Consider the following 19,526-nt stretch of genomic DNA (forward strand, 5'->3'; position numbering starts at 1 on the left):
ACAAGAGGGAGGGTATGAGGATATATGTATGCAATAGCCGATTCACTTTGTTATACGGCAGAAACTAACACAACATTGTAAAGCAATTATACTCCAATAAGGATGTTATAAATAAATAAATAAATAAAACTACTAGTAAATTAAAAAAAGAGAGAGAGAGATCTGAGCAGAAAGTAGGTCAAAGGGCCATGGAAGCACTGCTGTGTGTCAAATGGAATGTCCCTGTTTGCGGAGTCATGGCGCCTAACAGAATCTGATCAGGCATTGTATGAAGACAAGGACACACTGGCACTGTGGCTTATCCAGTTAGTGTGGAGAAAGAGTCCTGGCATGGCCAAGAGTTCATAGATGTGGACCCAAAAGTAATCTCGCTAAGCCTGGATTAGGTTGGCTGGCAGCATTTTGTGTCTGTATCCATCATAGAAGGAAAGAGCAGTGGTGAAGCAGAGCATGGGAATGCCTATCTGGACACCAGTACTGATTGCCTGCCGTTGGGAGTCCTGGCAGTTTCCACAGCCGACTTAAAGAAGTCATCTAGTAGTAGATTCAGAAGCCCTGGGTTTCGATCAAATGCATCTTTTATCTTTCCTAGGAATACACTCCTGCTGATGCAGCACTCCCTCCACATCAGGGCAATGCCACCATAGTTGAGCGTCCAGCCAAATTCAGTGGCTACCTGTCCTAGCAACATAAAGCCCTGAGTATAAGTGATGATCTTGGAAGCATAGAGGGCCTTTCGAATGCCCCCGGGAATGATTCCTTATCTCCTTCAAACTGGATCTTTTGAGGTCCCTTCAGCTTTCTGCTGGCTTGGATCCTCTCATCCTTCAGAGATGATAAGCATCGAACAAAGACCGCTTCTCTGATGAGGGTGACAGAGACACCGTACTCCGGGGTCGAGATGGTGGTCAACTTCCCAGTGCCCTTCTGCCCCCGCACTGTCCCTGATCTTTAACAGCAGGTATTTTCCATCGGTCTTGGAACTTTAAAATATTGGCTATGATTTCAATCAGGAATGACTCTAGCCCTCTCCTATTCCATTCCTCAAAAGCCTTTGCCATCTCCTTGTGCTCCACACCCAAGATGTTTTTCATCAGGTGGTAGGCCTTGCAAATCAGCTGCATGTCTCCATACTCTACCCTGTTGTGCACCATCTTCACAATGTGTCCTGCCCACTCATCTCCCACCCAGTCACACCAGGGTCCTCCAGTCCCCACTTTCACAGCGATGCCTTGGAAGATTGCCTTGATGTGGGGCTAAGCCTCCTTATTCCCTCCCTGCATAAATGATGGGCCATACCATGCCCCTTCCTCTCCACCACTAACTTCACTCCCCACAAACAAGATTCTCTTGGCCTTGGGGTCTCAACACTGTCTTGTGGTATCCTTGTATTTAGAGTTTCCTCCATTGATGATGATGTCACCAGTGTCCAACAAGGGTACCAGTTTTCCAATAAAATCGACAGCCAGGACAGTCTTCACAAGCAGGATGATTCACCAAGGCTTCTTCAGCTTGGAGACCACCTCCTTCAAGGAGTGAGCACCAACCACCTTGGTGCCTTTCGCCTCATTGGCCAAGAAATCATCAACTTTGGAGACTATCCTATTAAAAGCACAGACCACAAGGCCATGGTCATTCATATTCAAAATTAAGTTCTGCCCATGACAGCCAGTCCAATCAGGGCAATATCAGCTTGGGCCATTGTAGTGGCAGCAGAGCGGGCTGGAACAAGGAGAGGCAAGGCACAGATGACCCTCCTTAGGTATATTTTTAATATATTTTTTTCATTCCTTCATAATTTTGGAAGCATTTTTATTGAGAGACTGAATATACAAGTGGACAATGCCCAGACCATATATAAAAATAAAACTCTGACATAGAGAACAAACTTGTGGTTGCCAGTGGGGAGATAGGGGGAGGGGGAGGGTGATTCAGAGTTTGGGATTATCAGATGCAAACTATTATATATAGAATGGATAAACAATAAGGTCCTATCGTATAGCACAGGGAACTATACTGAATATCTTGTGATAAACCACAACAGAAAAGAATATAAGAAAAGAATGCATATATGTGTATAAATGAGTCACTTCGCTTTACAGCATAAATTAACACAACATTGTAAATCAACTACACTTCAATAAAATAAATAAATAAATAAATAAATAAATAAATAAATAAATAAATAAATAAAATAAAACTCTGACCCCAAATCTGTGGCAACCAGCTTAGGAAATGAAGCCATTATCTAAAGAGCCAGGAAACCAGCCTACTATCTACAAGTCAGACTTGTAGGTCAGATCACTGTCTCTAACAAAAAATCCAGGAAGATCAAACAATAAACCCTTAAAAAAAATTGACCCAAAATGGCCAGAATTTGATTAACAACTGACAGCTTCTCTAAGTCTTGTTCCCACTTTCAATTTAGTGCCAACCAGAGAAAGCCAAATACACACCTAACCAATCACATGGGATGCCCTGCCTCTAGCAAGCCCACCTACAGATTTCCAACACCCCAGTCTCCAATTAGAGCACACCTGAAACCTTCCCTTTTTTTCAGTAAAAAGCTTTCCCAATCCTCTGCCTGCCTTTGAGTTTCTGGCAAAACCAAGTGATGGTGGCTGACTCCCTTGCTATAGAAACATGTGAATAAATAGCATTTTCTTTTTCTCATCTGTGTGGTCTTTGTTTATTTCCACATTATATATAAACTTCTAGAATCCAGGGCTACTCAGAAGCCTGATAACAGTGTGACTTTTTTTAAAAAAAATAGATTTGTTGGGATATAATTCACACATATCATACAAGTCACCCATTTAAAATGTACAATTCAATGGCTTTTAGTATAATCACAGAGCTGTGCAACCATCCCCACCAAAATTTTAGAATATTTTCTTCCCCCCAGAAGAAATCTGTACCCATTAAAGTCACTCCCCCTTTTCCCGCAACCTCCACTTCCCTAGGCAACCACTAATCTCCTCTCTGTCTCTATAGATTTGCCTAATCTCATCGTTTCATATAAAGGGAATCTTAAATATGTGGTCTTTTGTGACTGACTTTTCATTTAGGAAAATATCTCCAAGGCTCATCCCTGTTGAAACATGTGTCAGTACTTCATTCCTTTTTATGACCAGATAATATTTCATTGTATGGATACACTACATTTTATTTATCCTTTCATGAGTTGGGGTGTTTCCAGCACTACATTTTATTTATCCCTTCATGAGTTGGGGTGTTTCCACTTTGGGGCTATTAATAATACAACTATGAACTTTATTTACAGCTTTTTGTGTGAATATTTGTTTTCATTTCTCTTGGCTAGATACCTAGGAGTGGAATTGTTGGGTCATATATATGGTAACAACGTTTAACCTTCAGAGAAGCTATCGGACTGTTTTCCAAGGCAGTACACCACTCTCCACCCCAACAGCAATGTATGAGGGTTTCGATCCATCCACATTCTCACCAACATTTTTTAACATCTGTCTCTTTGATCATAGCCATCCTAGTGGCTGTTAGGTGGTATCCCATTGCTGTTTTGGTTTGGATTTCCCTGATGGCTAATGATTATTGAGCATCTTTTCATGTGCTTATTGGTCATTTGTTTACTTTCTTGTTCATTAAAATCCTTTGTCCATTTTGTAAATTGAGTTATTTTTCGTTTTATTGTTGAGTTGAAAGGTGACCTGTTTTTTAACTTTGTTCTTTTCTTTCTGGAAACTTCAGCATCCTGAATTTTCACAGTAACATGTCCAGGCAAACATCTTTTCTTCCCATTGCTGGGCACCTGGTAGGCCCTTCCAACCTAGAGACTCATGCTTTGGTTCAGTGTTGCCTCCTTTATCATTTCTCTGATGGTTTATTACCCTCTTCTTTCTCTTTCAGGGACTTCCATTTTTAGGTAGCAAATCTTGAATTTATCCATATGTGTTTAATCTTTATTCTCATATTTTCCTTTCTTGTTTTTGGTCCTTTTTATTCTTTTCCTAGATTTGCTTAATTTCTTTCTGTACTCTTCAACTGAGTTTTTCCATTGGTTACATTTTTATATGTTCCTATTTTACAGCATATTGCTCTTATTTAATAAATGTAATATCTCTCTAAAAGATCTCTAAAGATACCAGGTATAGAGAGAATTTTAAAATTCTCTTCTGTTTTCTGGATTAATCATTCCCTCTTTGGCCATTGTTGCTAATTATTAACATTGCTCTTTCTTTTTGACATTCCTCATTTGTCTGGTCATCCTTTAATGCCTGTTTGAATTTAAGGTTAGGACAGTAGAAAATCTAGCAGAGGCCTTTGTACTGATGGACAAAAGTTTACCAACTTGCAGGTTTCATCTTCTGTTGAATCAGTGGCAAGTCAGCTGCTGTGAAAGGCTGAGATGTTGAAGGCTTCACTCTAGAAGTCTAGTTGCCACATAAAACACCTGGTTTTACCAGACAGTCCTTTACATTCCTGTAGATATGAAGCCTCCATTCTTGTTTTTATTGTGGTAAGTAAACATAACATAAAATTTACCACTTTACCCATTTTTAAGTGTATAGTTCAGTGGCATTAAGTACATTCATATTGTTGTGCAACTATCACCACCAACCATCTCCAGAACAATTTCATCTTCCCAAATTGAAACTCTGTGCCCATTAAACACTAACTTCCCATTCCCACAAATCCCCAGACACTGTTCTACTTTCTGTGTGTATTGTTATTTACTTATGTTCTTTTTTTTTCTTTTTTGAATTTTATTTTTTATACAGCAGGTTCTTATTAGTTACCTATTTTATACATATTACTGTATATATGTCAATCCCAATCTCCCAATTCATCCCACCACCACCCCACCACCACTTTCCACCCTTGGTGTCCATACGTTTGTTCTCTATATCTGTGTCGCTATTTCTGCCTGGCAAACTGGTTCATCTCTACCATTTTTCTAGGTTCCACATATATGCGTTAATATGTGATACTTAACTCTGTATGACAGTCTCTAGGTCCATCCACATCTCTACAAATGACCCAATTTCGTTCCTTTTTATGGCTGAGTAATATTCCATTGTATGTATGTACCACATCTTCTTTATCCATTTGTCTGTTGATGGGCATTTAGGTTTCTTCCATGACCTGGCTATTGTAAATAGTCGTGCCATGAACACTGGGGTGCATGTGTCTTTTTGAATCACGGTTTTCTTTGGGTATATGCCCAGGGGTAGAATTGCTGGGTCATTTTAGCTTTTTAAAGAAGCTTCATACTGTTCTCCATAGCGGCTGTATCAATTTACATTCCCACCAACAGTGCAAGAGGGTTCCCTTTTATCCACACCCTCTCCAGCATTTGTTGTTTGTAGATTTGCTGATGATGCCCATTCTAACATGTGTGAGGTGATACCTCATTGTAGTTTTAATTTGCATTTCTCTAATAATTAGTGATGTTGAGCAGCTTTTCTGTGCCTTTTGGCAATCCGTATGTTTTCTTTGGATTGATGTCTATTTAGGTCTTCTGGCTTTTTGGATTGGGTTGTTTGTTTTTTTAATATTGAGCTGCACGAGCAGTTTATATATTTTGGAGATTAGTCCTTTGTCCGTTGATTCAATTGCAAATATTATCTCCCATCCTGAGGGTTAATTTTTCATCTTGTTTACAGCTTCCTTTGCTGTGCAAAAGTTTTTAAGTTTCATTAGGTTCCATTTGCTTATTTTTATTTTAACTTCCATTACTGTAGGAGGTAGGTCAAAAAAGATCTTCCTGTGATTTATGTCAAAGCGTGTTCTTCCTATATTTCCTCTAAGAGTTTTATAGTGTCCAGTCTTACATTTAGGTCTTTAATCCATTTTGAGTTTATTTTTGTGTATGGTGTTAGGGAGTTCTAATCTCATTCTTTTACATGTAGCTGTCCAGTTTTCCCAGCACCACTTATTGAACAGACTGCCTTTTCTCCATTGCATATCCTTGCCTCCTTTGTCATAGATTAGTTGACCATAGGTGCATGGGTTTATCTCTGGACTTTCTATTCTGTTCTATTCATCTATATTTCTGTTTTTGTGCCTGTATCATATTGTCTTGATTACTATAGCTTTGTAGTATAGTTTGAAGTCAGGAAGCCTGATTCTTCCAGCTGCGTTTTTCTCCCTCAAGATTGCTTTGGCTATTCGTTGTGTCTCCATACACATTTTAAGATTTTTTATTCTAGTTCTGTAAAAAATGCCATTGGTAATCTGATAGGGATTCCACTGAATCTGTGGACTGCTTTAGGTAGTATAGTCGTTTTCACAATATTGACTCTTCCAATCCAAGAACATAGTATATCTCTCCATCTGTTTTTGTCATCTTTGATTACTTTCATCAGTGCCTTATAGTTTTCTGAGTACAGGTCTTTCACCTCCTTAGGTAGGTTTATTCCTAGGTACTTTATTATTTTGGTTGCAATGGTGAATGGGATTGTTTCCTTAATTTCTCTTTCTTATCTTTCATTGTTAGTGTATAGGAATGCAAGAGATTTCTGTGCATTAATTTTGTATCTTGCTACTTTACCAGGTTCATTGATTAGCTCTAGTAGTTTTCTGGTGGCATCTTTAGGATTCTCAGTGTATAGCATCATGTCATCTGCAAACAATGACAGTTTTACTTCCTTTTTAATTTGGATTCCTTGTATTTCTTTTTCTTCTCTGATTGCCATGGCTAGGACTTCCACATCTATGTTGAATAATAGTGGCAAGAGTAGACATCTTTTTCTTGTTCCTGATCATAGAGGAAATGCTTTCAGTTTTTCACCATTGAGAATGATGTTTGTTATGGGCTTGTCATATACGTTCTTTATTATGTTGAGGTAGGTTCCCTCTGTGCCCATTTTCTGGGGAGTTTTTATCATAAATAGGTGTTGAATTTTGTCAAAAAGCTTTTTCTGCATCTATTGAGATGATCATATGGTTTTTATTCTTCAGTTTGTTAATATGGTGTATCTCATTGGTTGATTTGCATATATTGAAGAATCCTTACATCTCTGGGATAAATTCCACTTGATCATGGTGTATGATCCTTTTAATGTGTTGTTGGACTCTGTTTGCTAGTATTTTGTTGAGGATTTTTACATCTATATTCATCAGTGATATTGGTCTGCAATTTTCTTTTTTTATAGTATCTTTGTCTGGTTTTGGTGTCAGGGTGATGGTGGCCTTGTAGAATGAGTTTGGCAGTATTCCTTCCTCTGCAATTTTTTGGAAGAGTTTGAGAAGGGTGGGTGTTAGTTCTTCTCTACATGTTTCATAGAATTCACTTGTGAAGCCATCTGGTCCTGGACTTTTGTTTGTTGGAAGATTTTTAATCACAGTTTCAATTTCATTACTCGTGATTGGTCTGTTCATATTTTCTATTTCTTCCTGGTTCAGTGTTTGAAGGTTATACTTCTCTAAGAATTTGTCCATTTCTTCTGGGTTGTCCATTTTATTGGCATAGAGTTGCTTGTAGTTGTCTCTTATGATGTTTTGTATTTCTGTGCTGTCTGTTGTAACTTCTCCTTTTTCATTGCTAATTTTATTGATTTGAGTCCTCTCCCTTTTTTTCTTTATGAGTCTAGCTAAAGGTTTGTCAGTTTTATTTATCTTCTCAAAGAACCAGCTTTTAGTTTTATTGATCTTTGCTATTGTTTTCTTTGTTTCTATTTCATTTATTTCTGTTCTGATCTTTATGATTTCTCTCCTTTTACTAACTTTGGGTTTTATCTGTTTTTCTTTCCTTTAGGTGTAAGGTTAGATTGTTTATTTGAGATTTTTCTTGTTTCTTGAGGTAGGATTGTATTGCTATAATCTTCCCTTTTAGAAGTGCTTTTGCTGCATTCCATAAGTTTTGGATCAGAATGTTTTCATTGTCATTTGTCTCTATGTAATTTTTGATTACCTCTTTGATTTCTTCAGTGATCTCTTGGCTATTTAGTAACATATTGTTTAGCCTCCATGTGTTTGTATTTTTTAAGGGTTTTTTTCCCCCCTGTAATTAATTTCTAATCTCATAGCGTTGTGGTCAGAAAAGATGCTTGATATGATTTCAATTTTATAGAGGCTTGATTTGTGAGTCAAGATATGATCTATCCTGGAGAATATTCCATGTGCACTTGAGAAGAAAGTATAATCTGCTGTTTTCAGATGGAATGTCCTATAAATATTAATTAAATCTATCTGGTCTATTGTGTCATTTAAAGCTTGTGCTTCCTTATTAATTTTCTGCCTAGAGGATCTGTCCATTGGTGTAAGTAAGATGTTAAAGTCCCCCACTATTTTTGTGTTACTGTTAATTTCCTCTTTTATAGCTGTTCGCATTTGCCTTATGTATTGAGGTGCTCCTATGTTGGGTGCATGTATATTTATAATTTTTATGTCTTCTTGGATTGATCCCTTGATTATTATGTAGTGTCCTTCCTTGTCTCTTTCTGTATTTTAAAGTCTATTTTATCTGATATGAGTATTGCTACTCCAGGTTTCTTTTGATTTCCATTCGCATGGAATATCTTTTTCCACCCCCTCACTTTCAGTCTGTGTGTGTCCCTAGGTGTGAAGTGGGTATCTTGTAGACAGCATATATATGGGTCTTTTTTTTTTTTTTTGTATCCATTCAGTGAGCCTGTATCTTTTGGTTGGAGCATTTAATCCATTCACATTTAAGGTAATTATCGATATGTATGTCCCTAATACAATTTTCTTAATTCTTTTGTGTTTGTTTTTGTAGGTCCTTTTCTTCTCTTGTGTTTTCCACTTAGAGAAGTTTCTTTAGCACTTGTTGTAGAGCTTGTTTGGTGGTGCTGAATTCTCTTAGCTTTTGCTTGTCTGTAAAGTTTTTGATTTCTCTGTAGGATCTGAATGAGATCCTTGCCAAGTAGAGTAACCTTGGTTGTAAGTTCTTCCCTTTCATCACTTTAAATATATCGTGTCACTCCTTTCTGGCTTGTAGAGTTTCTGCTGACAAATCAGCTGTTAACTTTATGGGAGTTGCCCTGTATGTTATTTATCATTTTTCCCTTGTTGCTTTTAATAATTTTTCTTTAGCTTTAATTTTTGTCAATTTTATTACTATGTGTCTTGACGTGTTTATCCTTGGATTTAACCTGCCTGGGATTCTCTGCACTTCCTGGACCTGGGTGGCTATTTCTTTTCCCATGTTTGGGTAGTTTTCGACTATAATCTCTTCAAATATATGCTCAGTCTTTTCTCTCTCTCTTCTCCTTCTGTGACCCCTATAATGCGAATGTTGGTGCATTTAGTGTTGTGCCAGAGGTCTCTTAGGCTGTCTTCATTTCTTCTAGGTCTTTGTTAAACATTTCTTGCATCTCTTCGATCTTTGTCTCCATTCTTTTTCCAAGGTCCTAGATCATCTTCACTATCATTATTCTGAATTCTTTTACTGGAAGGTTGCCTATCTCCACTTCATTTAGTTGTTTTTCTTGTTCCTTCATCTAGTACATAGGCCTCTGCGTTTTCATTTTGACTATCTTTCTGTGAATGTGGTTTTCATTCCACAGGCTGTGGAATTGTAGTTCTTCTTGCTTCTGCTGTCTGCCCTCTGGTGAATGAAGCTATCTAAGAGGCTTGTGCAAGCTTCCTGATGGGAGGGACTGGTGGTGGGTAGAGCTGAGTGTTACTCTGGTGGGCAGTGCTCAGTAAAACTTCAATCCACTTGTCTGCTGATGGTGGGGGTGAGTGCACTCCCTGTTGGCTCTTTTACCTGAGGATACCTAGCACTGGAGACTACAGGCTCTTTGGTGGGGCTAATGGTGGACTCTGGGAGGGCTCACGCCAAGGAATACTTCCCAGAATTTCTGCTGCCAGTGTCCTTGTCTCCGTGGTGAGCCACAGCCACCCCCAGCCTCTGCAGGAGATCCTCCAACCCTAGCAGGTAGGTCTGGGTCAGTCTCCTATGGGGTCACTGCTCCTTCCCCTGGGTCCTGATGCACACACTACTTTGTGTGTGCCCTCCAAGAATGGAGTCTCTGTTTCTCTCAGTCCTGTCAAAGTCCTGCAGTCAAATCCCACTAGCCTTCAATGTTTGATTCTCTAGGATTTCCTCCTCCTGTTGCTGGAACCCCGGGTTGGGAAGTCTGACTTGGGACTCAGAACCTTCACTCCAGTGGGTGGACTTCTGTGGTATAATTGTTCTCCAGTTTGTGAGTCACCCACTCAGATATTATGGAATTTGATTTTATTGTGATTGAGCCTCTCCTAACAACTCATTGTGGCTTCTCCTTTGTCTTTGGATGTGGGGTATCTTTTATGGTGAGATCCAGTGTCTTCCTGTCTTCCTTCTTTCAGCAGTTAGTTGTGATTCTGGTGCTCTCACAAGAGGGAGTTTATTTATTATGTTCTATTTCATGCATTTTTGCTTTGAGTTCTGTGCTGGAGGTAAAGATGTGTGGGAAGTGAATATTATCCAGCTACAATCTTTCCATTTACCTCCACGCCCTTGTTTTCAAGGCTACACTCACTTGGACCCCTCTCCTAACCCACAGGGTTTGTAAGGTGAAGCCTTTCTGATTTGTGCCCCTCTTTGGACATCTTCTAAGTTGTGGTTTCCTCTCCCTTTCTGAACTAGGCCCTATTCCTTCACTCACTCTCTACATCCTGTATTTTCATAAAATCTTTCACACACCATTGAACCTCCCTCCATGTCCTATTTCTACATTTTTATTCCTAGTACGATGAGTTTTTGAACTCAGTAGTAGATATCATTATATGTTCAACCTGCCATATTAAAATATAAGCCTGTGCTAAAAATTTTAAACTCTTGAATGTTACCAAGTCTACTTAAACAGACATCTAATAGTTTTATATCTAAAATCAGTAACAAAATTCAAAGAGGTATTTTTCAAATCATAAAAATTCAAAGAGGTATTAAGAATCAGTATATGAGACATGTAATTTTTCATAAATAAATTTAAATCCTAGACTCCTATACATAGCTCAGATATAGGTTTAAAATCAACTACTTTTGTGACTACCATATTTAAGTTCTTTAGTAATTCTTTACTATTAAAGTCTCAGCAGAGTAGCATATTGTCATTAAATAGGCATTTACTGTGTATTCATGAAAGATAATGAGGAACTGGATTCCCATTGTTCGTTATGACCATACAGGAAAGAGATCAACATAGAAGCTGACTTTTAAGTCCAGGTTTGGGCATTTATTAACTTTCCTTGGACAATTTTCTCAACATCTCAAGTCATTTTTCATCTGTGAAATAGGTTTAAAATAACACCTATTCACAGGACATCTGTGAAAAAATAGATAAAATAGATAAAGCAAAATAGATAAAGCACGTGTAAGTCTGGGCTTAGAGTAGATGTTAAATAATGGCTACTAGCCATTATTATCCAAAGTTGGACTCCACTATCACTCCCTGTGGGTCAGGGTCCTGGGTCTAACAATGGCTGTGCTACTCAACCTCATTGTTGAAGTGGGGATGATACTGAGCCTACAATTAAAGGGTCATTTTGAGGATGAAAGGCAATAGAGATACAGGATTTAAAACAATGCTCTTATTATCCTCATCTGCACCATCACTACATGATTATTTGGTCTCTCTAAAGCAGACCATATTATTGAACCTAATGCCTACAGAGTCACGGTGAAAAGCTGAATCCAAACATTATTTTATGATCATGCCACCTCCCCACTCATTCTTTTCCTTTGCTCCTCTGCCCTCCACCCCACCTCAAAATATTTAAAGTCATTTTTATCTTTACATGTTGAACTGATATCATATTTATAATATTCCACATTTGAATCATCACCAATGGCCTATGGAATTAATAGCTGTCTTTATTATCTTTAAAAATAACTGAAATCTACAGAAAACTGCTTCACTTTTAACTTCTGTTGCTTCTACATTTCACTGAATTTTAAGTGTGCCTTTCCTGAATTGCTGCCATGTTATTTTTTCCTTCAGTAAGAAGGAAAATTGTTAAACTTCATTGCAAATGCCTTTAAGAGTTTTCTAACATTTTATCTTAACAACCTGATCTAAAAATTAATCATTATTTCCACAATAGAGTTTTCTTACAGGTGGAAATGCAGTTCCATTTAACAGAGATTGAGTTATCTACAGTAAGTTGCACTGGCTTTCAGCCAAAATGGACAAGAAACTCAAATTTTACCAAGTCATGATTTTTTTCAACCTGCTTGCTTGTAAAGCCTATTTTGATTATCAAGGTGTCATCTAAGGAGATGATACTCTTACTTATTTTCCTTTTTAGAGTATGTGTCTTTATACCTGCCGATCCCTTTTCCTGGGCTCCCCTTCCCATTGTGTCCACCTTACAGCCCCCACCTGTTCTCCAGATCCAGCTCACTGTCACCTCTGATGTTTTCTTTTTAAATTACTGAGTCCCACTTACATGCTCCTCTTCATTCCCTCAGAATTTCATCCCTACCTCCACTATAGCCCTTACCATTATACATAGCAATTGCTAAAGACCAGTTCCACCCACTGGACTGAATCTGAGTGGAAGTCAGTGTGGGTTCTTCTCTAACTCTCTAATATTTTATGATCAATAAATGTCTGGGGCTTCCCTGGTGGCGCAGTGGTTGAGAGTCCACCTGCCGATGCAGGGGACACGGGTTCGTTCCCTGGTCCGGGAAGATCCCACATGCCACGGAGCAGCTGGGCCCGTGAGCCATGGCTGCTGAGCCTGCGTGTCCAGAGCCTGTGCTCCGCAACGGGAGAGGCCACAACAGTGAGAGGCCCGCATACCACAAAAAAAATTAAAAAATAAATGTCTGTTGAAAGAAGGACTTAATAAGTCATCCCATTGGAGGACATCAGCTACTTTCTTTTGCTCAAATCTCCTCCTTTGGGAGAACAATGCCCAGACCCACATATCCTCAGAGACCCATGAGGTGATACAGACTTTGGTTCCAAAGATGGATGTGTGGTCTAGGAATGGACAATCAGAGAACTCAAGCACTTCATCCAACTGACCACTAGGACTAAGTCAAGAATGGACATGTGACTTTTGTGGGCCAAGGAAGGTCATTGCAAGGAGAATTTGGAAAGATGCACTTTCTTTTCTCTGGGACCACCACTAAGAGTGATCAATGTAAGACTAGAGTTGATGATGGCTGTCTTTGCCACCACACGGAAACACTTTACCAGAATGAAGTTAATCCAGAAAAAATAAGAGCTAAAGAATGGCTCAGGACAAACTTCTGCTGACATCATTTGATTCTCAACTCCAGACATGCCTAAAATCCATTCTTATCTTCTCCCATTACATAAGTTTTTTGTTTTCTTAAGCTAGTTTGCGTGTCATTTCTGTCACTGGCAACAAAAAAAAGTCCTGGAAAAACACAGTTACTCTCTCAAACAAGGTTGTGAACATTTAAACCATGGAGTAAAACACACTATTATTGGCTGCGTAGGTACCTGACTTATACCTTTGGATGCAGTGGCATACTGCTGTAAATAATAAGCTAACCCATCACCAACTATTTTTACAGGAACAAATAAAAATAAAAAATGTTTCCTTCTTCTTTCAAAATCCCCTGACACAGCTCTGCTATGAGATTAAAAGTATATGCTCATATTCAAAAACAAATATATTGTGATTTTTCTTATTGTCAAGTTGATAAACAAAAGCCAGCAAATGAAAAAACTACATCAAGAAAAATATTTTTAAAGTTAACTATTTCTTCCTTCCACAAGAAAGAGTGGGTTTTTGGAGATTTGATAACATGAGAATAAACCGTGCTGACATACTGAAACCCCAGTTGTGAAGATCCATTGCACACATTCTTGAACTTTAATATGCATAGGAGTCATCAGAAGGTATGCATTAAACATTAGGATTCAAAGACACCATCCCAAAGATTCTGGTTCATTTGCTAAAGTGGGTACTTTTAAATAAGTACCCCAGGTCAGTCTGAATTAAACTGTGCCTTGCTCTCTGAGGTAAAGGGAATCATAAAATTATGAAACTTGGAGAGGAGTCTTTCCTTACAAGGTGAGAAATGAAACTAGCTTTCACAAAAGGAAATATTAAACAGAGAAAGTGTTAGATTTTAGAGTATTATTTTCTTAGAATGCATAGGACAAAAGATATGGAAGGCCTCTTTCGCCCAGAAAAATATAAAGCACCAGTTCTATTTCTTTCTCCTTTAGAAACTAGTTTATTTCTTTATTTTTTATTAAATGGGACACAGAAAATTGCTTAGAAATAATATGGCTTCCTGAACCTTACATCCAAGGCATAAAATTGGGTACATTCTTGGAACATAAAATGTTAGATTTCAGAGGAATCTTACAGGCCATTTAACCCAACCATTATCAGATGTTGGACTCTTTTCTGTACTATTCCCTAAAAGTGGTCATTCAATCTCTGCTTGAACACATCCAATGACCCAGAACTAATTACTTCATGAGAAAGCAATTATTTTCTCTTATGGTCAAAGTTTGTGTTTGTTTGTTGGTTTGTTGGTGACAGATATTTTTCCCCTTCCTTTAGGCTAAAATATACCTCCCAGTATAGGATTTTCATCAGTCTTAGGTCTGCTTGCTCTGTTGACACACAAAAAATATAGCTGTCCTATTTGAAAAGTTATCAGGAGGACACCCTCTCAATTCTCTCTTTTCCAGATTAAACAACCAGTTTCTTCAGCTCTTTCTTTCCTGCCTCAGTTTCTAGATATTTTCCCCATCTGATCACCCCCTGCCCTTTATTCTCCTACTTGTTCGATTGCTCTCTTGATTTAGAGGATTTAAGGAACGGGGTAAATATGTTATTCTGGTTTTCCAAAACTAATTCACGAGGATTAAAGCTACTCTTAACAAGCCCTCTTGGTGCATCATACTCTCAGCAGAGAATAAAGAAAGCTTCTTTTAACTGAGAGCAATAAACATCAGGAAAGTGGCAATGCTAGTTTTTCTTCCCCGAACCTGCAGTCTCAGGTGAGTAAGAACCCCATGTGTCTCTCATTTGAGGTGATGGTATGTGTGCTTTATGACTCCCTGGACCCAGAGAATGTTTCCTCTTGGATCGCCGTTTCCAGGTGCTTGTTTAAAAGGCAGGAACAAAGGGTGTTGACACATCGGTCATCCTGTCCTCAGGGCCAGCTGTTCCTCCTGCAGTATTGGTGCCCTTGCTACCAAGATGATGATGCCAAAGTGGACGCCTGGCTTGTTTACTTTCTCATTTGAAGTGAGTCACTAATTTTTATTAGATCAACATGTAACTTTCCTGGTAAGATCATTTTTTAATGCTAGAAAGAGATCATTTTAGGGATCCATCTTTGCTGTCTGGAACCAGGATGTTATTTTTGTTTTAGTTTTTTTTTTTTTAAATATTAGTACTTGTCATGTGAAAAAAAATTTGACGTTTTCTTGCCCTTTATTCATCCCCCAAGGCACAAGAATGATAAAGAAGCCCCTGATTTACTTGTATTAACAATTCAAGTTTTAGATTTGCTTCACAGGCTGGTAAGAACTTCCCTGAGCCTCAGAGGAGGCCCTCAGACTGGCCAAGTCCAGGGCATCTGGACCTAAGTGTAGAGTGTGACCTTTACCACCAAGAATATTTACATGATGTAAAGTGGTAGGTGCTGCAAGAGAGGTTCAGATAAAGTATTTTGAGAATATGAAAAAGAAGATATTGTTTCAGGATAAAGTAAATAAAGTTTGAGTTTTCAGAGAAAGAAGGGCAAGAGATTCCAGGAGAGGGGGCTCCTGTGGGAGGAAACTGGGGGAAGGAGCTCGGGGTGGTGGCTTCATCCGTAACCTAACACAAGAGATGAGAAAATAAAGTATTACAGCAGAGATAAAATAGCTCATGAATCCTGAATATTCTTTTCTAAAGTGATTTACTGCTAATGGTATTAAAATATGTAATCAGTTATTTCTATTCTTTATGATAAAATCAATTAAACAAATTCGTAATGCAAATGAACTATTCTTTTCCAACTACAGGGACCCAAAAAGTAAAACACTACTGCACTAATTTTCAGAGCCATATACTGCTACCAGTAATTTGCTCTTAAATAAAGTAGTCTGATTCTGACTAGACATATATGATAAAGTAAAATGCAGAAGATATTTTAAACACCGAGTACATATTATATGACTCCTGTAAAGTTTACAAGCACAAGCTTGAAGTTTAATTACTAATATCTCTCAAATTTCATTTATTTATTTATTTATTTATTCTCATTAGTCATCCTTTTTCTTTTAAATATTAACTCTGCCATTTATTTATTTATTTTTAACATCTTTATTGGAGTATAATTGCTTTACAGTGGTGTTAGTTTCTGCTTTATAACAAAGTGAATCAGTTATACATATACCTATGTTTCTATATCACTTCCCTCTTACATCTCCCTCCCTCCCACACTCCCTACCCCACTGCTCTAGGTGGTCACAAAGCACCGAGCTGATCTCCCTGTGCTATGCGGCTGCTTCACACTAGCTATGTATTTTATGTTTGGAAGTGTATATATGTCCATGCTACTCCCTCACTTTATCACAGCTTACCCTTACCCCTCCCCATATCCTCAAGTTCATTCTCTAGTAGGTGTGTGTCTTTATGCCCGTCTTGCCCCTAGGTTCTTCGTGACCATTTTTTTTCTTAGATTCCATATATATGTGTTAGCATATGGTATTTGTTTTTCTCTTTCTGACTTACTTCACTCTGTATGACAGATTCTAGGTCCATCCACCTCACTACAAATAACTCAATTTTGTTTCTTTTTATGGCTGAGTAATATTCCATTGTATATGTGTACCACATCTTTATCCATTCATCTGTTGATGGACACTTAGGTTGCTTCCATGTCCTGGCTACTGTAAATACAGATGCAATGAATATTTTGGTAAATGATCCTTTTTGAATTATGGTTTTCTCAGGGTATATGCCCAGTAGTGGGATTCCTGGGTCGTATGGTAGTTCTATTTTTAGTTTTGTAAGGAACCTCCATGCTCTTCTCCATAGTGGCTGTATCAATTTACACTCCCACCAACAGTACAAGAGAGTTCCCTTTTCTCCACACTCTCTGCAGCATTTATTGTTTGTATTGTTTAATGATAGCCATTCTGACCGGTGTGAGATGATATCTCATTGTAGTTTTGATTTTCATTTCTTTAATGATTAATGATGTTAAGCATTCTTTCATGTGTTTGTTGGCAATCTGTATATCTTCTTTGGAGAAATGTCTATTTAGGTCTTCTGCCATTTTTGGATTGGGTTGTTTGTTTTTTTGATATTGAGCTGTATGAGCTGCTTGTAAATTTTGGAGATTAATCCTTTGTCAGTTGCTTCATTTGCAAATATTTTCTCCCATTCTTAGGGCTGTCTTTTTGTCTTGTTTATGGTTTCCCTTGCTGTGCAAAAGCTTTTAAGTTTCATTAAGTTCCATTTGCTTATTTTTGTTTTTATTTCCATTTCTCTAGGAAGTGGGTCAAAAAGGATCTAGCTGTGATTTATGCCATAGAGTGTTCTGCCTATATTTTCCTCTAAGAGTTTGATAGTGTCTGGCCTTACATTTAGGTCTTTAATCCATTTGGAGATTTTTTTCTGTATGGTGTTAGGGAGTGTTCTAATTTCATACTTTTCATGTACCTGTCCAGTTTTCCCAGCACATCTTATTGAAGAGACTGTCTTTTTTCCATTGTATATTCTTTCCTCTTTTATCAAAGATAAGGTGACCGTATGTGCGTGGGTTTATCTCTGGGCTTTCTATCCTGTTCCATTGATCTATATTTCTGTTTTTGTGCCAGTACCATACTGTCTTGATTATTGTAGCTTTGTAGTATAGTCTGAAGTCAGGGAGCCTGATTCCTCCTGCTCTGTTTTTCTTTCTCAAGATTGCTTTGGTTATTCAGGGTCTTTTGTGTTTCCATACAGAGTGTGAAATTTTTTGTTCTAGTTCTGTGAAAAATGCCATTCATAGTTTGGTAAGGATTGCATTGAATCTGTAGATTGCTTTGAGTAGTAGAGTCATTTTCACAATATTGATCCTTCTAATCCAAGTACATGGTATATCTCTCTATCTATGTGTATCATCTTTAATTTCTTTCATCAGTGTCTTATACTTTTCTGCATACAGGTCTTTTGTCTCCTTAGGTAGGTTTAATCCTAGATATTTTATTCTTTTTGTTGCAATCGTAAATGGGGGTATTTACTTAATTTCACTTTCAGATTTTCCATTATTAGTGTTCAGGAATGCTAGAGATTTCTGTGCATTAATTTTGTATCCCACTACTTTACCAAATTCATTGATTAGCTCTAGTAGTTTTCTGGTCCTATCCTTAGGATTCCCTATGTATAGTATCATGTCATCTGCAAACAGGGACAGGTTTACTTCTTCATTTCCTATTTGGATTCCTTTTATTTCTTTTTCTTCTCTGATTGCTGTGGCTAAAACTTCCAAGACTATGTTGAATAATAGGGGTGAGAGTGGGCAACCTTGTATTGTTCCTGATCTTAGTGGAAATGGTTTCAGTTTTTCACCATTGAGGGTGATGTTGGCTGTTGGTTTGTCATATATGGCCTTTATTATGTTGAGGAAATTTCCCTCTATGCTTACTTTCTGGAGGGTTTTTATCATAAATAGGTGTTGAATTTTGTTGAAAGTTTTCTCTGCATCTATTGAGATGATCATATGGTGTTTATCCTTCAATTTGTTAATATGGTGTACCACATTTATTGATTTGCATATACTGAAGAATCCTTGCATTCCTGAGATAAACCCCACTTGATCATGGTGTATGATCCTTTTAATGTGCTGTTGGATTCTGTTTGCTAGTTTTTTGTTGAGGATGTTTGCATCTATGTTCATCAGTGATATTGGCCTGTAGTTTTCTTTCTTTGTGACATCTTGGTCTGGTTTTGGCATCAGGGTGATGGTGGCCTCGTAGAATGAGTTTGGGAGTATTCCTCCCTCTGCTATATTTTGGAAGAGTTTGAGAAGGATAGGTGTTAGCTCTTCTCTAAATGTTTGATAGAATTAGCCTGTGAAGCCATATGGTCCTGGGCTTTTGTTTGTTGGAAGATTTTTAATCACAGTTTCAATTTCAGTGCTTGTGATTGGTCTCTTCATAGTTTCTATTTCTTCCTGGTTCAGTCTCGAAAGGTTGTGCATTTCTAAGAATGTGTCCATTTCTTCCAGATTGTCTGTTTTATTGGCATACAGTTGCTTGTAGTTAACTCTCATGATCCTTTGTATTTCTGCAGTGTCAATTGTTACTTCTCCTTTTTCATTTGTAATTCTATGGATTTGAGTCTTCTCCCTTTTTTTCTTGATGAGTCTGGTAATGGTTTATCAATTTTACTTATCTTCTCAAAAAACCAGCTTTTAGTTTTATTGATCTTTGCTATTGTTTCTTTCATTTCTTTTTCATTTATTTATGATTTCATCTTTATGATTTTTTTCCTTCTGCTAACTTTGGGGTTTTTTTGTTCTTCCTCTAATTGCTTTAGGTGTAAGGTTAGGTTGTTTTTTTGAGATGTTTCTTGTTTCTTAAGGTAAGGTTGTATTGCTATGAAATTCCCTCTTAGAACTT

The 19,526-nt window shown here is 37.7% G+C and overlaps 1 pseudogene; it reads right to left on the reverse strand.

Moving 5' to 3' along the window:
• Window positions 1-257: 257 nt before the first annotated feature.
• LOC115844167 (6-phosphogluconate dehydrogenase, decarboxylating pseudogene) lies at window positions 258-1,702 on the reverse strand (annotated as a pseudogene).
• Window positions 1,703-19,526: the final 17,824 nt, after the last annotated feature.

The sequence above is a fragment of the Globicephala melas genome, chromosome 11 (assembly GCF_963455315.2).
Source record: "Globicephala melas chromosome 11, mGloMel1.2, whole genome shotgun sequence".
Lineage (NCBI taxonomy): Eukaryota > Metazoa > Chordata > Mammalia > Artiodactyla > Delphinidae > Globicephala > Globicephala melas.